This window comes from Pleurodeles waltl, chromosome 12, assembly GCF_031143425.1.
Source record: "Pleurodeles waltl isolate 20211129_DDA chromosome 12, aPleWal1.hap1.20221129, whole genome shotgun sequence".
Classification (NCBI taxonomy): domain Eukaryota; kingdom Metazoa; phylum Chordata; class Amphibia; order Caudata; family Salamandridae; genus Pleurodeles; species Pleurodeles waltl.
Genome location: NC_090451.1, coordinates 229,064,004 through 229,081,017, shown reverse-complemented (window position 1 = coordinate 229,081,017; position 17,014 = coordinate 229,064,004). Strand labels below are relative to the sequence as shown.

Sequence of the window (17,014 nt, the reverse complement as noted above, 5' to 3'; positions counted from 1 at the left end):
TTCCTTAGTCCCATCCTATCATATTTCTTTTGCTTGCCTTGTCCTTTTTGCTTCCTTTCGTTCTCTCCTCGTGTCTCTACCAACGGTCCTTTCTTCCATCTTATGGTTTTGAAATGCCTTCCTTGGTCCCATTCTTCCCCTTCTGGATCTAGATGACATGTAACCTAATATTACATCACATAGGTAAGTAAATTCGGCTTGAAAGGGATAATGACAGAAGAAAATTAAGAAACAATGGAGGGCGCAGGAGGAAGAACAATAAAGAGGAGAGGAAAATAAATATGAGCGGATGGTATCAAGGAAGGATCTTAAAAGCAATAGATGGATTTAAGGTTAGAGCAAGGGAGGGAGGCGATGGTGAAGAAGATACAATGGAAGAAAGGACTGTTGGGATAGGCACCGGGAGAGAAAGAAAAAAGAAAAGGGACGACGGAGGGAAAAAGAAGGATGGATGGAAGAGAATAGGAAGGAAAGGAGGAAGACAGGAAGGAATCAAGGGAGAGAAAGAAAAGAATGAAGTTAAGGAGATACAGCCAGTGCTGTAGATACGAACGTACAATGTGAAGCAGAAATGCGACTAATGAGACAGCAACCTGGGTAATTGACAAGGACATATTAGAAGGGACGGAGAAAGGCCCGACATATATAGGTGATGTATAGGAAGGCGTTGAAGCAGTCTTTAGGAACGGCTCGGTGGGGGATACGTAGCTATCGCACATGTTAAAATCGAGTACGATAATGATCTGCTCCGACTTCACTCCCTGCACATAACATGCTGAGTTTGATGCTGGTCCTCAGCGCCAAAATCCGCATGTCCTGATATTTTACTGGCACTTTCCGGAAGTTACCTTTTGGTAGGTTTGTCCTACCGAAATGTAACTCCAGGGGTCGGACTTTATTTAAGCTCAGGGGACCACAACTTAATGAACCACTCATTCATAAGCGATAGACAGGTACATGGGGAACTAGGCAGAAGGGTATACTGATAAAGAGGTAGGTACGTGGATGCATGAATGATTTTCAGGTCGAATGGTTGAGTGCAGATACAGTTCGGCAGACAGAGGCAGGTGAAGGTGAAATTGCAGGTTCTTTCTGAGCAGTGTTGAACGCACACTACACTAGCTTTTTCGCTCGAGTGTATTTCGGTCTCCCCTTTTTCTCATGTTCCTCAGGGCTTGGCTTCCCATCTCTCCTCACCGCCCTGTGAAGGTCTTGCTTATGGTGCAATCTCATGTGTTTTTTTTTTTTTAAATAAAAATGTCTTCATCTCATGCTCTCCAGTTACAGCGGGGACTGCACATGTGGATCTTTTACGTGACATGATCCGCGCCATTGTACCAGGGTCAGCAGTGTGAGGCCCTTTCTGTCGCCGCATCCATCACCCCAGCATCTCCAGCCAGACATTAATGATTGGGGGGAAGAGAATAGGGAGGGTGATACTTTTTTGCGGAAACTTGTAAAAAAAAAGTTATGTATCGAATCTCTAATAACTGATTCATAATTCATGCGTTTTGTGTTGCTTCATAGATGCTCAAATAACAAAAGCGCCCAGTCTGCAGTTTCCTCGGGGCATTTAGCGGGTCACGGCTCCTCCGAAAGACGAAGCCCAGGTCCCAAGAGCTCTCTGCGGCTTTCCCCGAAAGGGCACTATTCCCGATGCTGTCACGTGGGAAGGGAGCGGCAGACCCAACCCACCTGCTATTTACCATTTATTACAAACACCTGCTCTTTGAAACCTCTATTAAAAACTATGTTTCTGCATTAATTCGGACCTACGCAGAGCAACTGTTACATCGTAGTGCGTAGCGCCTAGAGATTACACAACGCGTATGTTTTATGATCAGATCATGAAACTCAAAACTCGCAATCAGGCTCAAATACCAGAGAGATCCCAGTCCATGTACCAAACCCAGCTCCATACAAGAGACGTCACGCAACCCCTAGCTAATCTAGACACTGCAGCATTACCATGGTAAGTAGCGAGCTCAGCTCCCTTAGTACACTACAAATAACCCCTTATCAGACACTGCAGCATTCCCCTTGCAGGTGTCAATCCTGCTCCCACAGTACACTACAAACAACCCCTGATCAAGCACTGCAGCATTCCTATTATGTGTCCCAACCCAGCTCCTTTCTGTACACTACAAATAACCCCTGATCACACACTGCAGCATTCTTACCATATGTATCAACCCAGCTCCCGTCAGTACACTACAAATAACCCGATTACACACTGCAGCATTCCCATTGTAGTGCCAACCCAGCTCCTCTCAGTACACTACAAACAGCCCCTTATTAACCCACTGCAGCATTCCCATTGTAGTGCCAACACAGCTCCTCTCAGTACACTGCAAACAGCCCCTTATCACACACTGCAGCATTCCCATTGTAGTACCAACCCAGCTCCTCTCAGTACACTGCAAACAGCCCCTTATCACACACTGCAGCATTCCCATTACATATACCAACCCAGCTCCTCTTGGTACACTACAAATAACCCCTGATCACACACTGGAGCATTCTTATTTTCCAATTGTATGTAACAATCCCAGCTCTACGAGGTGCACAAGATACAGCCCCTGATCAGGCATTGCGGCTTTCCCATCATATGTACCAACCCAGGTCCGCTCAGTAAAGTACAAAAAGCACCCTTTCTGACACTGCAGATATCCCATTAAATGTACTGATCCCAGCTCCATTCAGTACACTACAAGCATCTCCCAATAAGACATTTCACTCATCCTATATCATGTATTGCATTGTATTGTAACATTAATATAGCATGCTGGGGATGCTGATGCGCTTGCCTACATGGTAGCACCCTACAAATTTCAGGGTGAATGTTTGGAAGTATTTTGTTTCTCTTTTGATCCAAGGTGGGAAATGTTTTGATGTCGTGTGTGATGAACACTACGCTGTGGTTATTGTTACAGAATGGATCACTTAGCAGTGTTAGGAATGAACAAATGTGAAAGTGGAGCACAGTTTATAGTTTCCATAGGTCGGAGGAAGAAATAGTGGAGAGATCTGCTGGGAAAGACTCGGCAGTATCATCCTATTTCCGACTGTGATTGGTGAGGTGTAAAGAAGCGGTTGTAGTGTGTGGTTCCGCAGGACCTGCAGTGGTGGACTAAATAAAGGTCCTCCATTTGCCAGAGGGATGTGGTAGATCTCTTCAGTTATTCCATGACTATCCAGTTGGTGATGGGTGTTTTAATCCTGTGGACTGGTACACTAGTGAGCGTTGGGCAGAACCCATAGCATGGGAGGGTGTCAATTCATAGATATGGTTGGTGGTCCAAATCAATGAGCAGCAGGGGACTAGCTACTGGTAGATTGCAGGTGTACAGCTTTTTAAGGACTAGTTTGTGATTTTTTAAACAAAGTGTGGGCAATTTGCAGAAATACAATAATGGAATTAAGGGAAACATCAATGTGACTTAGAGTAAGCTGTGCTCATAGAGAGGAGGAATGCAGATGATGGAAAGTAAGTAGAAGGCCATTTGAAAGAAAAGGCTGCACAACAATTAAAAATTTTAAGGCAAGGTTTATTCTCCTGTAAATATAGAGGGGGCTCTCTTGATATTGCATGCAATCTGGAGTAGCAAAACTGTAAAAGGAAACCACATTATTTGCATTACTTTTGCTAAGCAGTGGAATCAGGCAAACCCTGAATCCCTTAAAAGGCTAGACTAGACCACTGCTTCAGCAAGAATAGCTTAAAGTGATGACTATCCACATATATAGGCAATATAGGAAAATACTGAGAGGTTTAGGCCGAGCACAACAACAGCAGACATCTCTTGATCATAGCAACATCAGAGATTATACAAGATAAATAATGCAGACTCCAAAAAGGAGATTCTGCATTTGTTGTTATGGATCCATGTTTGAGGCCCTTTATTGGGTTATGGCATAAGATGGTGCCAAGAAAAACTTACAAGACAGTGGAAGTGTATTGCCTACATTCCTGTGCGTGGATGGTGGACAACCAGACATTTAAATGAGGAGAATGTAAGTCTACTTTTAGTAATTACATTAACTGTGTAAACAAGAGAATTTTAAATAGTGTCTTCATGTGCACTGCTGTTTGATAGATGGTAGGGACGAGGGATTGGACTACAATTTCTGTTGTTCAAGGTGAAGACGTTTCTAAGCCTGGTCCACCCTTTGCCTGCCCTTATTTGCTGCTTCAGAAATGTTAAGCATAGTCAAGTACAGAAATCTCCCACTTCACCGTGCCTATAATATTAAGGCTGTTCCATCCTGTTGCTGATGATCCCGCATTACTTGAAAGCGTTCCACTTCCACAAACCACAATTTACACAATAGTGGCATATTTTAACCTTTTTATAATGCTTTATCTCTTCTCGAGCCCAGGCTCGCAGTGGGAAAGGGCGACTCCTTGTGGCTGCACCGTCAATGGGTCATAGAGGGTGCCCGACACCCTGGCTCTGCCTATTGTCACACAAACCTTGCCTGCCCCCTGCTAACTGAGCAAGAGCGCGGCCAGATTAGCGTCCTGCTTTGTATTCCGAGATGGAGCTCAACATCCGAGCCCCGCTTTCCGGAAGCACACCGAGGAAGTAGCAGCTGCGCTTCAAACATGCAATCTGCGTTCGTGGGCTCGCAGAATACCTAGCGCTATGCACCCCTTACCTGACCCACTCAGTACACCACAATAACCACTATAGGACAACGCAGCTTTCCAATGAATTGTACTAACCTAAATTCAGTACACCACCCCTGATCGGACACTGAGCTTTTCCAGTATAACACACTAACCCCATCTCAATCCCGTAACAGCCCATGAGCTGCAGTTTCACAATGTATCGTACTATTCTGTATTGGACTGGATTTTATTGGATGGGCATCTAAATAGCGCTTACTGGCACTGTAGCAATTTGTGGTGTGCAGCACACTTCTCCGGGACCTGGTGCTAGTGGTTAATTCAGCAGTTATTGGTTTTAGACTGCTGTTCTCAAAAAAATCCATGTGTTCAAATACATTTATTTGAAGTTGTATTAATAGCAGTCAAGCATAGTCAAGTAAGAAAAAGATTTGTGAATTCATGCACTATAGCTGGTGGGATGTTAGCTAGGATATCCGGTTAAAAACATAAAATACATCATACGCTAAGGGTTGAGAGGTAAACCATTAACAAGATACATTTAAACTAGGGGTCATTCGTTTTGAATAAGAGGAATTAGAATGAGGGCGGACCATGCACAATAAGATACATAAGGAGAGCAAAGTTATTGAAAAAGGTCAAAGCAGCTTTCTAACAAAGTAAAAAACTTACAATTCTGATGGGGTCAGCAACTCTTGTTACCTGCCACATTGGAATTAAGAGACCACTTGTAATGTGGGCCATAGTGGGGTATTTTATTATTTTAATGTAAATTTGTAAAGAACCTTCCCACCATTTTTATAGCAGCCAAGTTTACAGTTGTTTAGAGGTCAGTCATACTGGATAGTGGTCAGCATATTCGGAGTACAATGTATTGTTTAGTGATTAAATATATTGAATAGCGGCCATCTCGATCCTGTTATAGATATGTGAGGGGCGTTGTGTGAATGTATGGGGATACTGACGTACATTGCTATTTGTTTCATCGTGCTGGGATGTATAGTTATCCATTGCTCGTATGCAAGTGGTATATTTTAAGGCATCTTTGTCCAGCATGTGGATTTGAAGCAACTCTATGTGCGTGCAGGTGTGGTAGATTTAAATTAATAGCTTCTTGATGGTTGATCTACAGATTCTTAAGAAGATATAGATATGTCAGTGCCTGGATGGGGAGTTCTCACATGGCTCTGAAGAACATGCTACCCTGCCGTTAGTTGTTTCTTTGTGCAGTCGCTGTGTTTTTGATTTCCCCCCCTCCCCTTCCCAGCAAGCCTGACAATTAGCCAAGATCACTGTGGAGCTTCTCTGCTATATGGACTCATAGCGTTGCCTTCTAGTTGAGAAAAAAAAAATGGATTAAACCCAGATCTTTTTGACTGGGGGTGAATGTTTTCATTGTTCAGCATTCCGTCCATCATCTGTTCTTTTTGCATTTTTCGCCCCAAGTGGGAATGGTATGCCCAGACGTGGGTCCCATGCTTACTGCACCACTGGATTCAAGCTAGCCTGGCTGATGAAGGGGGATACCCTGAAACCGGTCCCAGGATGCTTGTTTCCGGTCCAGAGAGGACCAGGCTTGGCAGTTCAGACTGGACTGTTCCCATGGGTAACAGGGTCAAGACTGATTTGCACATGGCTGGGTCCAAACTGGGGTGGAGTGGTGAGCAAAAAAACAATGGATTAAACCCAGATCTTTGTGACTGCGGGTGAATGTTTGCATTTTTCAGCATTCTGTCCATCATCTGTTCTTTTTGCATTTGTAGTTGAGAAGGACACCCAAAAACACCTTCAGGAGAGACTACCCTTTCTATCCAGGTTTTGAGGGTCTGCCAGTGCTTGCAGCATGATTGCAGTCCCCTTCACCTATATCCTTCAAGGGGAGGTGTCTACCAACCTCTCACATGTAAAAGGTTCTGCCATTTGTGTGTTTTCTGATTAAATGCTTATTTAAAAAAGTGGTTCTGATGAAACTTTTTTTGTCTAATCTTTTTTGATGAATTTTTCTTTATCGTGGTTTTCACCAGTTTGACACAACCATTCTAGAGAAATGATTACTGAAAAAGCAACTGAATATTAAATTCTTTATTATTTTAAAAGGGGAGATCCACCCCATTGCCTCCTCCACTTTTTCATCTACATTTTGCCCCATCCTCTACACGTCCCCATGTTGCCTTCCTATCTTTCTCTTGATAATAAATACCATTCCACGAAAAACTCAATTTTTGTGGATAAGATATTGCGTAATTTTAGCCTTTCTGCACTGAATACACTGACATCAAGGTACTCCTTATCACAAAAAAGGAAATAGCTACCATGTAACTGCAAGGCAAAGTGCTGTTTTTGTACATTCACCAGTCGTAATCCAGAATCCAATTCTGAAACAGACATGGTAATCACTCTCCACTGCGTCTCCGCTCCAGGATGTTGGTGTATTCAGTACACCTTTTATGAATTGAATTTACTCCTTAAAATGATTGTGGTGCTTTAGATAGATTACCTTGTCCAGATCGAAAAGTCGACAATCCATTGTTGGTTGAATTGTGATTGTCTCTTACTGGAATAACCTGTGAAATTGGTAGCAGGATCCACACTGTCTAGAACATTTACATTACTCCTGGGAGTTGTTTCAGCGGTTTACGCAACTCTGTATATATGTGTTTTGCATCGTCTGCACTTTATTTATTGCACCAGTATATTTGATATATGAGTTGCAATCCTACTTAAAGGAGAAAAGATGTTTTTGATGTTCTTTAAGGAAATCATTGTATGATTGTCATTACAATTGGCACCAAGTAGTCGTTTTAATGTTTCATTACCTTCGATTCATGAGGCAGAGTAATGATTTAAATTAGTCCCACAGGACCACTGTCATGTTTATTATGATTACTCTGATCATATTGGATCAGACCATAGAATATTAATGTAATAAACAGCATACAAGCCGCAACGCATATAAGCCATACATGTCTGGGTTCACGTGAGTTGGCACATTAAATCGAGGCCCATTGGCCTTGCCGATGATTGTTTCAAGAGCACTTAAGAAATCTTTTAGCTGTCAGAGTCCTTTACTATTGAACGAGGCACACTGCAGGGGTGCCCCTTGTCGCCACTGCTGTTCAAGTTGGCTATGGAGCCTCTGGCCATACAACTACGGTCTGGGCTGGATAGGTGGGGCATCCGTGTGGGGACAAGAACGCATATAATATCACTGTATGCAGAAGATGCCCTAGTGTATGTCACAGACCCGGAGTGAGCGGTCCCCCTCTTGTTGGGTATGATGGACATTTTTGGGCAGGTATCGGCCCTCCGAATCAATAGGCACAAAACTGTATTATTCCCAATGGCAGGTCTGTCAACGTTGGCGGCGCCTGAGTTACCCTGTCCTGGGAGACTGAGTCCTTTTCATATTTAGGCATTCAAGAGTCGCACTCCCCACAACTGCAATTTACTTTAAACATGGGAAGTGTACTGGAGAACCTCCGTGCCTCTGTTCAGTTCTGGACCTCTCTCCCATTATTGGTTATGGGTAGAATCGCACTTAGTAAAATGATCGTTCTCCCCCGGTGCCTGTATGTTATGCAGAATTCACTCTGTGAGCTTCCTCTTTCATTACTCCGGCAGCTGGATAGACTACTATTATCTCTAGTCTGGGGGGCAAAAGATGTAGAGTCCGCATGGAACTCCTGAAGTTGGACCTGGCTAGTGGGGGACTAGGACTGCCACTACCTAAATTACCTAGCGGGGTTACTACAGTATGCAATCCGGTGGTGTGAGGAAAATTCCAGTTGGGAAAAGGAATTGTTAACTGGCTTTCTCTGTGTGGACCGTCTCCGGCATACACTAATGGGGGGCTCTAGGGTTCGCAGGGTGCCTCCTATTAGTGCAGTTGTGCGGGTTCTACGCAGGGCCCCGTACGCACACCTGCTTCCATTATGGTGGATCCGACCCTTTGTCAAGGCCGCTGAGGTGATGGATTTGCAAAGTGGCGCGCAGGGGGTTGTAATAATGCGGGTGACTTATACCACAATGGCACGTTTATTACAAGGCAAGAAGTGGAGTCCCTGTTTGGAGTGGGTTGGGGGCAGTTCCTACAGTATGCGAACATTTTGCGGACGGCCAGAGGGATCTGGGTGACATTTCTGGAGGAGCCAGCTGAATTCCGCCTCCTGGTGACTCTTCATGACCCTGGAGGTGACCGCGGTCTCCTGTCCCGAACTTATAAAGCTCTCAAGGGTGACAGGCTAACTGGGATGCATAGGAGCAGGGGCTGCTGGGAAGCTGACCTGGGAGTGGCGTTCACAGATGGGGAATGGAGTAGAGCCTGTTCACTGGTGCCGGATGTGACTAGCAATGCCCGATTTAAGTTGACGCACTTCTATTACTTGCATAGAGCATACCTGACACCTCAGCGCTTGCATAGAATATCTCCCCTCAAGACCTGACAGCTGTGGCCGCTGTGGGGCGCCGCCAGCTTCATTTGATCATATGGCATGGGTCTGTAGCGCTGTCCAACCCTTTTGGCGTCAGGTAGTGTAGGCACTGAGGGATGTCACGGCTGTGCGAGTGCATGTAACAATGAAACAGTGTTTGCTGGGCCTGCTCCCTGTCCCTAATAAGGGTCGTAAAATGGCACATAGATTTGCACAGCTGGGGCTTATCTTGGCGAAAGAGGCGTATTGCGATCCGATGGGCTAGCCCGCATCCCCCGCTGCGCACTGCTTGGCTGAGTGACTTGGCTGATTGGGCCACCGCAGAGGAGTGTCGCCTACGAAAGGTTCGAGCGGATGAGCATGCTGATCGCGACTTGGAGCTCTCGCATGCCATGATTGAGTTATCTGGTGTGCAAGAGAGTGAGGGGGAAGACCCCTTAACAGACGCTTCCACTTACTGAACTCAGGATATAGTTAGGTCATTCAAGGAATGAGTGGGGGTTATAGAGGGATAGCTGTGGGTTCTGGGGTTTTAAGGTGGGTGTGTCTGCAGGGTTGGCTTTTGATGTGGGGATCGTCATGAGTGGACCTCCTCCTCATCTTCGTCCGTGACTTGTAAATAGACTGTTAACCAGTTGTACCCCCGTGGATCCCCCCCTTTGCTCGCGTGTGTGTGATGCCTTCGATGTCGTATGGGCACTTGTTGCACTATCTTCTGTTCTATTGGTGCTCGCTATACTCACAGTGTTCTGTTTGTTCGATAGTTAATGTATTGAAATTCACTGCACTGAATTTGTAGTGGTTGTCGCCGCTAATCAATGTACCTACTGAGTATGCAGTGGTTGGTTCGACCTAGTCTAGTACCATAAATGTTTTATTTCTCTATGTTTACTAGGTCAGAGCACAATGTGTGGACGCGGGTTGGGGGCTCAAGCTGGTACTGACATTGGCCAGTCGGCTGACTGTAATTTCCCTTAAATGGAATCTGCTATAATGTGGTGCATAGTTATGTGGTTTTTTTTCTATGCATAAATAAACAATTAAAAAAATATATATATTTTAGCTCTCCTCCTCTGCAACCCTTTCCTCAAGTTCACATGCCTCACTGAACATCTCACAGTCATCCTGGAATTCACATGCCATGTTTTAAGTCTACCCAGACCTAAATAACATGCTTATTGTGACCAATAACGACTACAAAATTGTTTGGCAGATTTTTTGCTTTTGTGTTTTTGTTGTAATTACTGTATGTTGTTGTGTGATATGTTTGTATGTATGCACCACAGACACGCACCGAGGTGCATTTACACACAAAGATAATAAACCTGATGCATATGTGCAGTGTTTATAAAAGATTCAAGCCCACATCTTGTTGACTCCCAGATATACAAATATTTCCTGTACACATTTAAGTTAAACTTGAGTTAGGGTCGACAGGGGTGCAATAGTGGCTACCTTAACTTTAGCTGTCTTCCACATAATCCCCCTCCAACTGTAATAGCCACCCAACCATACTTTTAGGCTCTACTCCTCCTGCAAGGGGTTATGAGAACACAAATTTCCCAGCCTTTCACAAGGGTTCTAAGGTGCTTGTTATCACCCTCACCATTCTCCACCTTGTCAAAGGTTGGGAGGTGATTTTAGCCCCCCCCACCTACATCCCATGCTATGTCAAGTGTGATGGGTAATGTACAACACCTCCCACTTTGCTTAATGGTGAAAGGAACTAGAATTACCTCACACACTTACCATGTCCAAAGTCTAAAGTTCACTCAGTGGGATGACCTCCCACTTTGTCCTAGGACAAGGGAGTGCATCTTTGTTCCTCCTCCCATCTTTGCCTAAGGGAGGTGGTTTGACAATACCACTATCTTGCCACAGGGCAGGTGTACACCTTAGACCCTCCCACTCCTTGCTCAAGGGAGAGGATACAACATTTAACAACACCCCCACTTTCCACAATAGGTTGGTGTGAGGTTAATTTGTGCTCTTCCTATGCCCATGTATGCGAGGGCTCAAGGTAAGTATCCCGTAGCATCTAACAACTGCCATGCTGCACTCTGAATGACTGCCCTGCTACCCTGTTCGAGAAATGCAAACAGGGCCGTAGGGTGGAAGTTAGCCTCCTGATTGATCTTCACCATTATTTTACTGAGAGAGAAGGGGGTGCCTATGACAGCTTACAGTTGCCCCGCAGCAGTGTTTGTTAATGAGCACTGGGGAGTGGACCATATTTGAGATGCCCCAGGCCATTTAAACGGAGCTTTGCTTACACTGGGCAAGGTGGGGAAAAGAAGGTAAATGTACCTAATTGACCTTCGGCATGGTAAGGGTTTTTGATAACTATTGCACACTCCATTCTAGGCAAGGACCAATCCTCTGGACTAGACCTACACTCTAATCATCCCTGTCTCACAGTTCAGCTTCTAACCATGAAACCGAGGTCAACACAAAAAGAACACTAAACCTTCAGATGTTTCGAACAATTCTCTCGGGAACCTAAAGTTTGAACTCATTTCTCATTCTGCAAGCTCCACATCCAACGTCAACATCCTTTTAATTGACTTCAGCAATTGTTTCTGGGAAACCATTTGAACATCGATGCTCCAACTAAAACGACAAGTGCAAGACAAATCATTCAACAGCCTGGCATTCCAAAGAGCTCATCAGCAACAAATCCCTTCCACAGAACAAAGAAAATGGAAGGAAAACAGACTCCGGTTTACCTGCAGACAACTCATCACATCAGTACTATACCAACTAGGTCTGGGCGGAACTTGCAGAGTTTTGCTACATGGAATTCAGTGGGGTTCCAAAAAAACTGTGAGGTTCTGCACAACTCCGGGATTAGTCAGAGTTAATGCTCTGCTGCCCTTTTGCATTGCTTTTTTCATACTAGTAGCATGTTCCACATTGAAAAATGAGTGCGAAAGGTGATTGCTAGTGCACCGCCATTTTGTTTTACCTGCTTTTCTCTGTTCTGTGCATGGTGCTGAGCCTGATTTCTATCTATTCTAAATCCCTGAAATCCTCCCCTATCCCACTCATCCACCCCTCATTTACCTTTATTTTATCAGTGTTTGTGTATTTTACGTTTCTTTTTTTCTGTGACTTTTTGTCCCGTTTTTTGGTTTTCCCTTTACTTACTCACTTTTTTATTTTCTTCTTTTATTAATTCCTTCCTACTTTTCTTATTTCTTTATTTTCCTACCCAATGCACCCAGAGCCATGGCTCGGCAGGGTGAGAGGGAGTGGTGGCACCAGTGCGGCTGACAGCCGCACACCTTGCAGTCCCAAGCACCGCCAAGGGTGGCAGTACTACTCCATTTGTTTGGAGGCAGAGGGGGTGGCACTGATTTTTCACGTGCAGCAACACCTTCCCTCCAAACTGGCAGCAGGCGGCAGGCCTGGGAGTGAGTATGCCCTGTGAAAACATCAGCTGCAGGGGCGGAAGGTAAGCTGGTGCTTGCACCAGAGGACTGGGAGGGGAAGCCCACCCAGCAGCAGTTGATGCACCGCTGGGCCGACATCCCAGGAGCACAACCTGCTTGGCCTGCTAGGCATCCAGGTTGCGGGGCTCAGTGAGTTATTATTTATTTGTTGTGTTCTACAATGCTAATATTTTTTCAAGTGGCATGCTGCGCACACTCAGAGGTATGTTAAGTTTACATAATGTTACAAATAATATGAGATCCAATTTGAGAAAACCAGGTGCTCGGCACTACCTAATTTTACTCATCAGCACTCGATTGGACTGATTATTTAAGAATTATGCAGACCCCTCTGTTCTGTTATGCAGATAGGGGGAGTAGTAATACCAGTGAGTTAGCGTTCTCTGTGTCTTCTGTGTTTCTTTATGTAGCTCGTACAGTCCCAAGCAATCTCCCAGTGACGTATAGTATGCATCTATGCACTGAGAAGGGAGACTGAGTTGGCCCATCAAAGGGGGTTAAAAGCAAAGATCATTTGTTGCAATGCATTAGTAGTTCTAAATGTAGTTTAGATTTAGGAAATTTTGAATAGGGGTTACATTTAGGAAATCCGAAATAGATCAGCTTGATACTAGCTCTATAGGCGATCTAATTTAGAAAAGTACAATGTTACTGCCTTTGCCTACCCAAATATTTTCTGGGAGATTAACTGTGTCACTAATCTATTTTTCTTATTTTCTTTATTTCTTACATCAGCACCGAGGGCAAGATGAGGTCATCGGTGGGGAGTCCAGGTGAATCTGGGGCTGCCATCAGCAATGCTTCAGGAGGTGGAAGTACCACCACCACCAGCGCCTGTGGCTGATGGATCTGCTGGCCCCAGTAAGTAGTTCTGTCAATATTATTATTTCCCTACCATTAATTTAGCAGAACAAGAATACTTTTACTCCATAGTAGATGGTACCTTACTCATTAATGAGAGGTAATTTATTTATATTTTTCCACAAAAAGGGGCTCATTATGAACACAGCAGGATTCCCTGCTGTGTTCATGTTAGCAGTCTACACATAGACCGCCAGCCCCTAGAAGACCCTGCCGGCCACATAATGTACATTCCACTGGGCCGGCGGGCGGAAACAGTGTTTCTGCCAGCCGGCCCAGCAGAATGCTGGACATTCCCGACAGCTCCACATGGAGCCGTCGTCAATGCTGCGGTGCGGTGGGTGCAGCAGCACCTGTCGGCCATATCACTGCCTGTAAATCGGGCAGTGACCTGCGCGACGGGGCTGTGCACGGAGCCCCTGCACTGCCCATGCCAGGTGCATGAGCAGTGCAGGGGCCCCCAGGGTGGCCCCAGAACACTCCTTCTGCCAGCCTTTCCCTGGTGGGGGAAACCGCCAGGGAAAGGCTGGAGGAACAAGGGTTCTCTATCCGGAGGGCGGTGCTGCTTGCAGCTCTGCCCTTTCATATAGAGAAATCCACCATCGTCAAGCTGCCTGTCGGCAGAAGCCTGGAGGTGGTGGAGGGCCGCCTGTGGCGGTCTTCCCTTGTTCATTATATGGCGGTCCAGACCGCCATGCCGGTGGTGGTAATTTCCGCCGCCGGCATTGGCGGTCTGGACCACCATGTTCATAATGAGGCCCCAAGTGTCTATTTAGTTTTTCAGGAAATACTTAAAAAGAAAAAAAACACAGTTTTTTAAACTGGTGTAATTCTGCCTTAATTCCTTTCAACCAGTCAATGCTTTTCTGTGAGGCATGTGTGGGTAAAGAATGGCCCTGTGACTCTCCTAATCACATCAAAATCCAATGGCCCTAGAGGACCAGCAATGTGCTGTTACTGTGCCACTGTATAATTTTAATCAAGTGTTTGCACAGAGCATTGTTTTATAATTAGTCTTTTTTATTATTTTTCTTTCTTGATATAGCTACTCCTTCACCACCACTGACACATCAGGAGATAACAGCCCAGCTGCGGTGGAGGAGGTTGGATGCCATCCAGGCTGAGTATCAATGGCTGGAGGAAGCTGAGGCATTTGTTGCTGCCCTAGCCAGCCGCCTGCGCCTCCATCCTCCAGACAACAACATGACCAGCACCACTGGGCAACCACCCATACCACCACTGCTGCCTCTTCACCCCATTCAGGCTGCCAGTTCCAATGCTGAATGCTGTGCAAGCTGGCACAGCTGGGCTTTCAGATGGCATGCCTCCAGGCCCAGGACCGAGAACTGCAAACCCTTCTTGAAAATGCCCTCTTTTGAGCCCTTTTTTAGGGTTGAGCCTCCGTCGCTTTAGTAGTTAGAAAAGGGCTTGGAGCCCTGTCCATGTCACGTCAGTGTCTTTCATTGGTTCGTGGGCTTGTCTTTCGAAATCTGCTTGCTTTCATTAGTGGAAGGCATGCATACGTCATGCCTTTTCCGGTGGTTAGCCCTCCTTGAGCGCAGCGAGCAAGTACTGAAAACATGCGAGGCTCGCCGTTTCCCATCAGGTTTGTGAACTACTTTTAATCTTTTTTTCACAGCGCGATCTCGCTTGGCAGAAGTCGAGCGCTTTGCATGACATCAACCCTGTTACATAGTTAATTGCACTTTTGCGGGTTACGTAGATAATTACACTTTTGCCAATAGGTTTCACTATGAGTTAACTGTAGCAGCGCAATCGTGCTCTTTTTTCCATTTTTTTTCTACTAAGGGCAATACAGGGAGGGGTCGTAAGGGATCGGCACTCGGTAACATTTTCATACTTAGTTAAATTGACAGAGGAGTAATGAGCTAGGCATATATAACATAGCATGCCCTTCGGTCCTAAATGTAAAAAAGAATACTTACACTTCTGCCGCCCACTCCTCCGCTGTCTGTGCCTTCCTTTCCCTCCGCTCCAGAAGCTGTGCTCCCGGCTTTTCAGTGCACCTCTGACAGGCTTTCAGAGAGCCCAGTTGAAGCAGCCCGAAATTCCTTTATGATTTAGTAATAGAGAGCTTTGTTGAAAGTGTCTAATGCTAAACTTTTTTTGTGATGCCAGGAACATAGTGTGATTCCTAATCTTGTGTTATTCCGTGACGCATTTTGTTTTACATGTGGCTTTCGTGATCGATGTACACTTTGTTTTACTTTTTCGTAATACAAAGATTTCCCGGGGTGCAAGACTTCAGGATATTTTTTTTTTTTTTTTAAACCAGCATTTTGTTTTTGTGTATTTTTGAAACCGATTGTGCTAACCACATATTTGCAAAGGTGTGCAAACAGACAAAGGGTAATTATTATAACAACAACTTTACTGCTTTTACAAATTAAGGCTTCTATAGAAAAGAAAAGCATGTACTCATTAATTTGAGCACTTCAAAGATAAACACGAGTCTCGCTATAGCAAGCTGGTTAACGTAAAAACAACAGCCAAAGAGACAGCTCATCGGGTCACAAAGCGCCGGGGCGTGGTGAGGCGATCCTGTGTGTAAAATGGCAGAATGTAGTTTCAGGACCTCTTGGTTGTGTTTGCTGTGGGTAACTTGATGTTTACTTGTATTTTATATTGTAATTTGCCGGTTACGTAGATAATTGCACTTATGCCGATAGGTTTCACTACGAGTGAACTGTAGCAGCGCAATCGCTCACTTTGTTTCCATTTAATGTGGCAAGAAAAGTCCGGTTGGGAGTTTACAACTGCTAATAGCTATAACTCGGAGAAATGCGAGACCCTGTTGCAATCCAAATGCTTGTTATTTTTTGTTTTGGTGAGAGGGACTTTTGTTGTGGGTGGAAAGGGTGGGAAATGAGAAGGGCAGTTCATTTTGGACTTATTTTGGAATTTTTGTTGTACATTTACTTTGAACATTGGTTGGGGCAATATTGTTTGGGGAGAGGGGTGGGCCTGTTTTAGGGTGGAGAGGTTGTTAAGTAAAGGAAAAATTATTCTATCATACTTTAGGCCTGAAGTAGTTTTAATGTATTTTATGTTTACTTTGCACTCCTGCCTTTTCGTGCAACCTGTTTTTTAAACTGCTTCTCAAAGTATATACCAGTTAACTATACCCTTGTCCTACTACTTTCTATGACTATATTGACCATTGGGGGTATGCTGCCATTGCCTACAATGCCTACAACAAATTAGATAAACAATTACTTATCTGAAGTAGAAGGTAGACACTTACTAACTAAACTAGTTCACTTCACTCCATGATCTCTTGCATGAATAGATGAAGCGATGGTGCTACCTCTCTAAATCTTCCAAAACCTTACTGCAGGGTTTTCCTAAGTGCCTTCTTAATAGTGGTGATAGTGCCCTAACAGGGAAGGCTTTACAAGCAAGTTCCCACTCTCGCCTAGGTGAGTTCCAACTGTAGGATTAATCATAAGGATTATCCATCACAGGCAATAAATTGAAAGAAAAACACAGTTAGTAGGTTCTATATCATAGCTTTACAAAGACTGAGACCAGGCTACTACCACCATGACACAACAAAGAATACCTGATATTCAAACAATAGTAACTTCTGAGAAATTGGGAGCCTGGAATCCAATTAAAAC

General features: G+C 44.7%; 1 long non-coding RNA gene across 1 annotated transcript in view; it reads left to right on the top strand.

Moving 5' to 3' along the window:
• The window catches only part of LOC138267946 (uncharacterized), a 49,008-nt gene extending 32,809 nt beyond the window's left edge, over positions 1-16,199 (top strand). The window contains exons 2-3 of the long non-coding RNA XR_011199895.1: positions 13,248-13,373; positions 14,419-16,199. This is a non-coding gene — a long non-coding RNA (uncharacterized lncRNA). The remainder of the gene's footprint in view (positions 1-13,247; positions 13,374-14,418) is intronic.
• Positions 16,200-17,014: the final 815 nt, after the last annotated feature.